Below are 11,966 nucleotides of genomic sequence, written 5' to 3' on the forward strand. Positions count from 1 at the left end.
TATTTAAGAATATTTGAAATACTGTGAAAATGTTGCATTAAAAAATGTAACTTTTGGATTTTCCATTGATTTTTATGCTGTCAACATTTATTTTTTTATTTATCAAGAAAATTCAAAAAGTTGTTGTGATAATCTTCTAGGGCATTTAGAAATAAATTTTTTTCTTCTTTTGACATTTTTTCATATCATCCGTTAATTGAATCAAAAGGTTCATTTTCGTGTGTTTTTGGGGATTTTGTAAATGCTACAACTCTCATAATTTTTAATCCTGTGAAAAAAGTAATTAGATAAATTGTTCTAATTTTTAAATACTATGAATAGCCGTACAGAGAATTCTTGAATTTTGAAAACATGGTCTCAAAAATATTCAAAAGGCGCTTACTTTTTGAATTGTTATCCATAATGGCTGGCTAACGAACTTAACATTTAGTTTAGGACACTTAAAGAGTGTGGTAGAGATCAATCTAATAGAATTTTTTTTAAAGTTATCGTGCTGACAGACAGACAGGCATAAATGCATACAGACAGACCGACAGACAGACACATTCGTGAAAACATATTTTTCGGATTTATGGGGTCTCAAAGCGTGGACATTTGACAAAAACTGAGGAGAAACTGAGGGTTGTTAAATTTTACACATCTAATACCTTCTCTGATGAGAAAGCAAAAAAAACCATTCATAAAAATTGTTTTGCTCTACCTTCGGTGAAAAAATGTTATCTATTTATTTTGGCTTAGCTGGTGTCGTGTGTCTAAAAAATTAATTTTGACATTTGCAATGTTTTTTTTTTTATAAATAAAACAAAAACTACGTGTCCTATAAAAAAGTGATTCATAACAAATTTGTAGATATTTTTTGGGTGTACGTTGTTTGTCTTATCAGTTTTACATTCTCATCATTTATGATTGAGAAACTATTAGAATTGTCGGAAATTTGACATCACACTTTTTCAACGGATCTCTACGTTTTGAGACCCCCTGAATCCGAAAATCAGGTTTTCACGATGGCGTCTGTCTGTCTGTCTGTCCGTCCGTGAACACGATAACTTTCGAAAAAATTAATGAATCAAATTCATCTTTGGCACACTTTTTTTAGGTCCTAAAAGAAAGGATGAGTTCGTGAACCAGCCATTTTTGGTAAAAATTCAAAAAGTGAGCACATTTTGAAAATTTTTGAGACAACTTTGTTCTGAATTTGAAAATTCTATGTACGGATATTTATAGTATTAAAACGAACAAACAATTTATCCTAATGACTTTTTTCGATAAAAGCAAAATCTCAGAGTTATAGCGTTTTCAAAATTTTTTCAATCAACCGAAAATCAAAATTTCAAGCCGAAAAACGCACGTTATAAAAAAAAGTAATGAGAAGAAAAACATTTCTTTTTGTAAGCTCTACAAGATTATCATAACAAATTTTTGGATTTTCTTCAAATTTGATTGCACATAAAATGATGGAAAATAAAAAAATCCATTTTGTGGACAAACTGTGTAGGATACGAAAAAAGATGAATTAATAAAAATGGTTATCCCAAAAAAGATCTAGAATTTCGTTACGAATCACTTCTTGATAGGACGCGTACTTTTTGTTTTATTCGTGAAAAATAACATTGAAAAAAAAATAAAATAAAAAAAAATGTGTGGAAAAACGACGAAAGTTACGAGAAACAAAATCCAACAAAAACCTGTTTACAAATGTCTGTCGGAAATCGAGCGCGCAGCGCGAGTGTCACGATGAGAATGTGTACCTCAAAGCCTGCAGAGCTTTGATAAACTTAATCTTTGACTATACCTAATTAAGTAGACAATTCAGAATATGAAGACGCATATAAATACTGCCATCTAAAAGAGATATTTTTGATAAAGTTTTTCTCAAGCATTCCAAATGCAAAGAGTAAATATCCGAGCGCGAAGCGCGAGTTGTAATGATGTTCGAGCGCGAAATTCAACCGTCGCGCGCTCCAGTTGCGCTCAAACTGGCGAGCGAAGCGAGCCGCGCGCGTAGCGCGCGATGAGAATATGACCGCGAAGCGGGCAGATTTTTTTCCCTATCTTGCACAGTTTGAACGCAAAGTGCAATTTTTGATTTTTAATTATTTTTCGTGCGGTCAAAATTTGAATTTTTCGAAAAAATTCAAAAAGTTCATATGATAATCTTGTAGGGTTATTAAAAAGTAAAATTTTTCTTTTTAAGTACTGTGAACAACTGTACACACTATTTTTTAATCATGATAAAAATTGTACTGGAAAATTTTCAAAATGGGCTCATTTTTAGTATTTTTAACCAAAATGTCTGACTAAGCGAACTTGGCATTTAGTTTAGGACACTAAAAGAGTGTACCAAAAGCCAATCTAATAGATTTTTTTCAAAATTTATCATGCTCACAGACAGACATAGCGACGGACAGATAGACATACAGATAGACACATTCGTAAAAACCTGTTTTTCGGATTCAGCGGGTCTCAAAACGTGGACCTTTTGACAAAAACTAGAGAGGTCAAATTTTATACAAATCTAATACCTTCTCTGATGTGAATGTAAAAATGATTTGTCACAAATAATTTTCGGATTTTTCTGTTCTTAGTTTTAATCACAAAAAATAGCATCAAAAACTGGAATTGTTTATTAATTATTTCCTGTTAGGATGCAATAAAATGATTATTAACCAATTTTTTTTAAGTATCAACAGAAACCTTTCTGGCATTTTATGACTGTTAACTGCATAACGCATGAATATTTTTATTTAAATATAAGTTATTCATTTAAATTGATACCTTACATGAATCAAACATTTATATCTTCAAGCTAATGAAGAGCCCAGCGATTTTTTAAAAGAAAGTTGTTCAGAAGGATACATATTTTTTGTATGGACAAAATTGGTTTTGTAAATTACATGTATTTTAACAGGGTTTTAAGCTGTTAGGTTAAATAGATTTAACAGAAACCGTAAAAGGAAGAAATTGTATTGACCATTATTTTCGTCCGAAGCAAAATGCTGGCATGTGAAGTAGCTGGCGCGCATGCCAGCGCACCTTAGAATGACGGGCCGATCGCATTCGGTGCTCACAACCGAATTTGGCAACCATCTTGAGAAGTGGTGAGAAAAATGTTTAGTGTCAACATCTTGGATGCCATCGATATTTAATCACGAAGTATAATAGATTTACTGAATTGCAGTCACCTTCTTGATTAATTCACTTCGATTTATAACGATATTAAAAAGTTTTTAAAAAAATTTGCGATTTTTTCTCAAACACAAGAAATTAAGTTTGTTAACAGCACAAAGCAGACGTGTCTGTTCGCTTCGATATTTGGCACAAAAAGAACGTGCTGTCATAATACATAAATTACATTTATCAGAAAATCCGCATCTGGTTTCTGTTAAAAGATCGCAGGGGTGCTCACAACCAAACCATGCTCACAACCGCACCTCTTCCCCCACTATGTTTTGTGGTAAATTCTATTGTTTTGTAATATTTAACCTTATGTTTGTAATGTTACTGATACATCTTAGGAAATGTTGAATTGCAAAGCAATTGAAGTTCATCTTTCGCAAATTATTTCAAATTTCTGCACATGTAGGATTTAAATTTCAAATAATAAATAACACTTGATCTCGAACAAATTGCATTTCCACGTGAACACCGAGTCGGAATTTCAACCCTAATTTAATGTCGTGAATCCTATCTTAGTAGGCGCTGAAAGTAGTAAATTAGGTTCTAAATTAACAGCGATTTCAATGTAATTTAGACCCAACTTTGACGATAAAAGAGTCCGCAATTGACCATTTTCCACGTTTAGCGTCAAAGTAGGGTCTGCATTTTAAACAAATTAGACCCTCTTTTAAGGCTCAAACTACTACATGTAGGACTTGTGGCATCAAAGCATGTTTTCTATAATCTCACGCCAATGTGAATGAACAAAAATAACAGTTGTTATATTTATCAGGAAAAATCAAATAATATCTGTGATATAAATAATAAAAATATTTGCAATTATTTTGTAGACATATTGTTTATAGTAGTTTTTTATTATGACGCTAAACCATAGTGCATTGAAAAATCCGCAAGTACTAAGAAATAAACTAGAGGTCGCACGCACACACGCACGCACGCACGCACTGAGCGTTTACCAAACGCCTAACGCCCCATCTAAGAAAATGTTTCAGAAACTCTCAATTGTTATTGTTAAGTAAAAAAAATGATCAAAACATAAAAGAGTGCTACTGTTCCTTGGAAAGAAATTATTTTCTCTACGAAATCATGTTACAAATAAATAAACCGTGATAATCTCATAAAATATTAATAACAATCGGTAAATTTGAATTGTTTTAATTATCAAATATATATTTAAATTTATTTTTTTATTTTTTATTTTATTTGTAATATTTGTTATTACTGCGAGAAAATATTTCATTCATATCATTTTTTGTGATTCTCAATCACCTACATAACTGTTGAATCTGCACTTTCATTAATTATTTTTAAAAATGTTTATGATACAAGCTTTCAGCATTTTAAGTTAAGAAAAAATAGTTTTCTGTGATTGAGAATTGCAAAGAAGTACAATGAATACGAGAGATTCTTCCTGTTCTTCTGAGATTTGGCATAGCGCAGCGGGGATGGCCGAAAGGAGCTATGGATAGGGACGTGCGCGTTGTTCACTCACACTTGACTGTTTACATTCGGAATGAACCTTTTTTAGGGAGGTAAGTCCAAGGTCAGCCCCAAAACCGACATTCACTCTAGGATTTACTGTATTTATTTACATATCAAGAATTAATGAAAATTAGTTTGAATCTCGAATTAAATGCATATTTTTGTTGATTGAGTGTGAATGCAGTCATTAAGATGACGATAAAAATATAGGCTCTAAAGTTTCGAAGTAGCTTCAGTAGCTATAAGTTTAAATAGCCTCCAAGCATGTTCAAATAAGGAGCTGCAACTTCAAAGTAGGGTCTAAATTCTTTTAAATCTGGTGCCCCGATTTATGGTTCGAATTCACTTATACTTTGCCATTTTCCAATTGCTTCTAAGGACGCCGTAGCAGACGACAGATTTTATTCCATCGTAGGATAAACTTTCAACAAATAAAATATAAACATTAACAGCGGGAAATTTTACATGCAACAAAATTTAACTTCAGTGTTGTCTGTTGTCGACTCGGGACACGTTGAGTTGATACGTTAGTGCGAAGAAATGAGCAGTGCAGTCAAAATAAAACATTCATATGTATTCATTTTATGAGTCTTAGAAGATCCTGAAGAATAGTTTTTGTAAATCTTAGCATAAGATTATGAAATAATAGCTGAATTACTTGATACTTGACCTGTGAGTTTATTTTGCATAAAAGCTAGAAGGCCTAAAAGGAATTTTGGCGCATATTTACATAAATTAACCAGTTAACTGCTAATGACATGTTTATTGTCGTTTGTAGCGAGTCAAATTTTTGACAAGCCATATTGTGACCATTCAAATTGTGTCAAATCACATTTGTGACAACACTCATTTGTATCAAGCCGCATTTGTAGAAAATCACATTAGCGGAAAGTCAAATTTTTGGCAAATAACATATGTAGCAAGAATTATATTCCGTCTTATTGGATCCGTCATTTCGAATATCTCAATTGATACTCCGGATTCTTCATCAACTACCAAAAACCCCTCTATTACTGACTTTTATTGAAATTACGTGACCTCAGCATTTTAATGCGCCATATTTGATCCGCCATTTTTAACTTCTCAATTGGATCTAATATTAGTCATCAGCGACTTAAAAAAACCTTTAGTACTGGCTTTCATTCAAGTTACACGAATTTTGTTTCTTAGTCTGCCACATTTGATTCGCCATTATGAATTGTTCAGTTTCAACCTCGGATTTGTCTGCAGCAAACTAAAAATCCCTTATAAAATGATCATTCATGATACATATGGAATTATTGGCTTCCATCATTTTTTGTACACAACGCCGATTTCTTAACATTTGTTTAGACCATCGGAACGCATATTTTTCATTGAAAAACTTTTCCCTGAAATTAATATTTTTCAAGAAAAATCACAGAAATATTTTTTCAGATTTTTCTATAAGAAATGTATTGAATTTGGTAAAACAATGAACCTCATCACACAGCTACACTTTTTGTCGTGTCAGCAAGCAGATAGGATAAGAGTTTACAACAAGCTTACCTAAATCTTGCCATGCAAGTTTCGGAAGCTTGCATCGCAAGGTTCGGGCAAGTTTCCCGCAAATAAGACATTGTCCGCCATGCGTCAATATTGCGAGTCAAGATTCAGGGACCATTTCCATGGGAATCTTCCTGCAAGCTTGCCTGAAATATTGAGAGATCATTGGAGGAAGATTCGTGGGTAAGTTTTATTACAAATTTCTTTTTTTAACTACCATACATCATACGTTTTTGTAGACACGTAAGGCTACATTCTGGCAGAACATTAAAAAACTACTGCGCAGCCCTAGCTGTCATGCAAATCTAATGCGTAATGGATCAAGTTCAAGATTGACAGGCAACGTTTTCTCAATCTTGCTTCGCAATATTGCCACATGACGGACATTTTCTTATTTGCGGAAAGCGTGCGTCAGAAAACGTCAGATATAAATAGAATATGTCTGTTTGTTTGCGGTTCGTAACAGTTTCTGCTAACTTGAAAAAAACTTCTGCGGTGTAAATTGGCTGCTTAATTATTTTAAAGGGCAAACCTTGAAAATGGAAAAGAAATGAGTCGACAGATCAATATTTTTAAAAAATTTTTTATTAAAAAAAAGTAAATACCGTAGAATCGAGGTGCGGGGAATTCGGGAAACCCCGTCCCATCCGCAACTTTATTTTTTATACTTTATTATCTCTTTCTCTAAATAATAGATGTTAAGATTAGCAAAGACGTATAACATACCATTGGCGTGTTTGGTAAAACAATGGTCCACGATTTTTAAATGTAATATGTGCGAGGGAAACGTTTGCTGAAACGTATCGTTCGATACAAAAGAAAGAGTTTTTTACATCGATTCATCACCGGTAATGAAAAATCAACCCATTACGATAATCCTAAACAACCACAATCATAGAGTATACCTGGTAAACCAAGTCAATCGTTGTGAAAAAGAAATATACACTGCTCAAATATTATGATGTGTATTTAGTGGGATCAAAAAGGGCTGTGTATTAGGGCGATCGTCTTTTCCTCCACGGCTACCTGAGTATAGTCCGGACGCCATACCCACTTCCGTCGGATTCGCGTTTGATATGCAATGTTGTTAATGATTCTTGTTCAGGCTGATCTCCTGATTCCGAATCTGCGTGATAGCCCTCTGGCGTTTATGGCGTTCTCGAGATATAAGCGATTAATTAAATTTTCATTATAAATTAATTATTGAATTACCGTTCAATATTTAAAAAAATTTTCTTTTGCATTATCGTAGAGGTAAAGAAGAGGAATAAAAGTTGTTCTGACACTTATTCGATGAGATCGCTAGTTTTTGCAAAAAAAGCGTGAATAGGTAAAGTAATGGACAAAAATTATTATCCTTTCTGTGCAGAGTAATATTTATTTATTTGAAATTTTTTTTTATAATCGAAAATATGTGTTGAAACAAACAATTTTCATAATAGACGTTATTTCTCTAAAGTTAATAATTTTAAAGATAGAAGGGTTTTAATTAACGAACGAAAAATGCCTTTTAATTAATAGTCGTGTTTCTCGGCAGTGATTTGTTTTATTACGAAACGTTTAACACGGAAGCGTTCTTTAATCTATAATAAATATATTTTCGTATAAATTTGATAACAAATTTATTATTTTGATATAATTACGCATCAATGTTTAAACAATCTTTATAACTTGACACAGCTTCATGGGAAAAGGATATAAAGGAGTCAAAATTTGCATAGTGCTTCTTGTAATCTCTCCGAAACCAGTGATATCATTTGTAACAGAAATCTATTAATATTCGCACCTGTAGAGGTAATGAAAATATCTCAAATAAAATCTCTTCTAACTTTTTTTCTATACGTCCTACGAGGTTGGGATAAAGTTCAAATAGTTCAAAAATTTAATTGGAATCCATTCATAATATTTATTTTTATAAATTTTGATTCCCTGTAGAATTATCATTGATAATTTTTTTTTTTTTTTTTTTGGAGATGGCCTGTGATTAGGTACAATAGGCTAGCTACTCCCTGGTGGGCTCGCATTGGCACGGAGCGCGAACATGTGCATCGAAGGGTCAAAACGCAAAGGCGTATACTTACATATTTTATGTTGTGTACTTATGCAGGGGCTGACTTTTTACAAACATGTAAGTCTACGGCTTTGCGTTTTGAACCTTCGGTGCACATGTTCGCGCTCCGTGTCCATGCGAGCCCACCAGGGAGTAGCTAGCCTATTGTACCTAATCAGGCCATCTCCAAAAGAAATAAATAAAAAAATTATCAATGATAATTCAACAGGGAATCAAAATTTAAAAAAATAAATATTATGAGTGGATTCCAATTAAATTTTTGAACTATTTGAACTTTATCCCAACCTCGTAGGACGTATAGAAAAAAAGTTAGAAGCGATTTTATTTGATCCCATGAAGCTTTGCCAAGTTATAAAGATTGTTCAAATATTGATGCGTAATTATATCAAAATAATAAACTTTTTTTTATCAAATTTATACGAAAATATATTTATTATAGATTAAAGAACGTTTCTGTGTTAAACGTTTCGTAATAAAACAAATCACTGTCGAGAAACAGGACTATTAATTAAAGGGCATTTTTCGTTCGTTAATTAAAACCCTTCTATCTTTAAAATTATTAACTTTAGAGAAATAACGTTTATTATGAAAATTGTTCTTTTTAACTCATATTTTCGATTATAAAAAAAATTTCAAATAAATAAATATTACTCTGCACAGAAAGGATAATAATTTTTGTCCATTATTTTACCTATTCACGCTTTTTTTGCAAAAACTAGTGATCTCATCGAATAAGTATCAGAACAACTTTCATTCCTCTTCTTTACCTCTACAATAAGGGAAAAAAAATTTTTTTTAAATATTGAAAGTTAATTCAATAATTAATTGATAATGAAAATCTAATTAATCACTTATATCTCGAGAACGCCATAAATGCCAGAGGGCTATCAGGCAGATTCGGAATCAGGAGATCAGCCTGAACAAGAATCATTAACAACATTGCATATCAAACGCGAATCTGACGGAAGTGGGTATGGCGTCCGGACTAGTACGCTTCCCTTACACTGTGCAAAAACACTACCCCTCCCTGGATTCGATGTTTCTACCGGCCCTCGATGTAAGGTCCCTCATCAAGATAATCCCTTTGTCTTTCAACTTACCCATTTCCTCGCTATTTCCACGCCTATTCTTAAATTAAAAATGCCAATAGCCCGACAAAATCCCTGACTTTTTGACGAGTTTGAGAATATAATCACAAATATAGGTGGATTCTCAAAAATTTCGATATTAATATTAAATTTTCATAAGATCCTCATTCCCATTGCGTTAATGAAGTGACTCAAAAAATGTGTGTATTATTTTTTTGTCGGTAAAGTTGTTGAAAATTCAGCTCCTACGTAGCCACTCTTAAACATATTTTCATTTTATTTTGCTTCAGTATACCCAGTGGGCACGAAATTTAAGAACGTAATTGGAACGTCCTCAAAACGTTTCTTGGAGGTACAAGTCAGAAGACGTTATTTGTACGTTTTAAAAACTGTCCTAAATCAGACGAAATAATTTTCGAAGAACATTTCATGTTCAAAATACATCTTTTAAACGTCTCTGGAACATTTTATGTTTATGAAACGTTATTTGAGCTGACTTAGGATGTTTTTGAGCCGCTCTTATAATATTCCTTAACCTTCGTGCCCAGTGGGTAAGCTTCAGCCCCTACATTGAAGGTCTTTCCTCTATATTCTTAAGTTTTACGTATGTCTCCTCTAAAGCTCCATATTCTCCGTAGAATTTTTAAATTCTCTTTAAAGCTCTTAAATTTTCACGCAAAAAATATGTGGCATCGTTGCCTCGACGTGTGCGTCCTCTTGATAAATACTTTGTTGTTTTCTCTAAAATTCCATCATCACAGTTTGTGAAAGCAACAATTTAGTTGGTCTTAAACATTAAATATTAAAGTAATAACACCGAAGTATCTTCAAGAGGAAAGAAGTTTGACCTAATCTGGTGGCTGCAAGCAAAAGGAAAAAGGCAAACCAGCGATAAGATTTTAAAGATAGTTATAAAGAATCCAGATCCGAAACCCCCTCAAAAAGGTATCAAACACACGAGAAGAAACGAGAAAATAAGGTAAAATAGATACAAATCTTTCGTATTGAGGTTTTTCTGCATCACAAAAAGTAACTCCAAATCAGTTAGCACGGATTCTAAATAAATATACTTTCCTTTCACACAATTTTTTTTTTTTAATTAAAGAATCACGAAATTAAATGATTTCAGATTAAAAATTCAGAAAATAGGGCAATGTCAAAACCTTAAAAATTGAATGTTTTAAAATTAGATCATTGAAAATTATGTATACTTGACAGCGTTCAAAATTAAATAATTAAAAATTGCAAACTTTTGTATTTAGTCAATTATAAATTTAAAGCGATCAAGATTTGACAATTTAATATTGAAAACTAAATTACATCTTTCAATGTTGAAGCTTCTGAAATTCTAGAATTTAAAATTGTTATTACAGAACGAAATTATAATTTGAACTTCAAGCTAATAGGCGAATTGTTATAAAATCAATAAATAAATTGAATTATGCAAAGCAAACTTCTAAACTAAATATCAATTTAAAATGGGAAACATTAAAAATAAAAAAAATGCTACTATTTTTTATAATCAAAGCCTTTAAAATTTCAATTATTTGTGTTAAATTCAAATCGGAAAAAACTAATAATTTTTAAATTGCTAATTAAACTTGCCCAAAATCAACCAATTTTGTTCAAATTTTGAAAACATGAAAAAAAGTATATTTTTCTTTGAAAAACAACATATTTCGTTATCGCGAAATTCTGCGATTTCAAGTGTAGGTCCCTGCTGATTACAAATGGATTCGATCAGCGAAGATTGTTATTCTTATAAGAATGACAAGACACTTATTCTTTCAATATTCTTGGTATTCTTGATATTGTTTATAATCTCAAATATTGTTGATATTCCAAAATATTCCGAAATATTCACAAATATTCTGATATATTCCTGAATTTTGACCCTTTGCACTCTGCAAGTTTCTCAAGATTCCAAATTATTTAAAATGACTTAAAAAAATGTCAAGAAATGTTAAAAGAGTGTATATATCATTGTGTATTTACAAAATATGTTCAAGTGTTTAAAAGGATTTTAATTAGTTTAAAATTTATTAAACGCGATTTAAAAATTCTTTTAAAATAAAAATATCAAATTATATAATTATAAATTTAAACATTCTAGCTAAAGAATTCGTGAAAATATGTAATAAATTTTCTGTTATCATCAAAATTATTTTAATTATTCAACCACAAGTTTTTTATAATTTAATATTTTTATTGCAGTGCAATTTTCAAGGGACTGCTTTATTTTCTGGCAACTTTTGAAAAATTGGGTAAAAATTGTTACTAGTACAATCTAATTGTTTCTTCGTCAATATTGAATTTCTTTAAAAAATTTTTTAAGAAGACTGCAAGTTTTATCAATAGTTATCAATAAAATAAAATAAAATAAAAAATTTAAGTTATAGAATGTATATAATTTCACAACTGAGATACTAGGCAGTCTGATAAGTACCTGAAAATTCTAAGAGATGGCATTAGTATTCACTAATGTGAACCACTTTCGTCGAGCTTAATCCTTCAAATGACGTCTGTCAAAACTTCAGCCATTTATGTTTAGGCATTTACAAGTTACAGCACTGAGAAGCGACTAACCTCCGAGTTTTTTTTAATATGGAAAAATCTGAGTTTCG

This window comes from Belonocnema kinseyi, chromosome 5 (assembly GCF_010883055.1).
Source record: "Belonocnema kinseyi isolate 2016_QV_RU_SX_M_011 chromosome 5, B_treatae_v1, whole genome shotgun sequence".
Classification (NCBI taxonomy): domain Eukaryota; kingdom Metazoa; phylum Arthropoda; class Insecta; order Hymenoptera; family Cynipidae; genus Belonocnema; species Belonocnema kinseyi.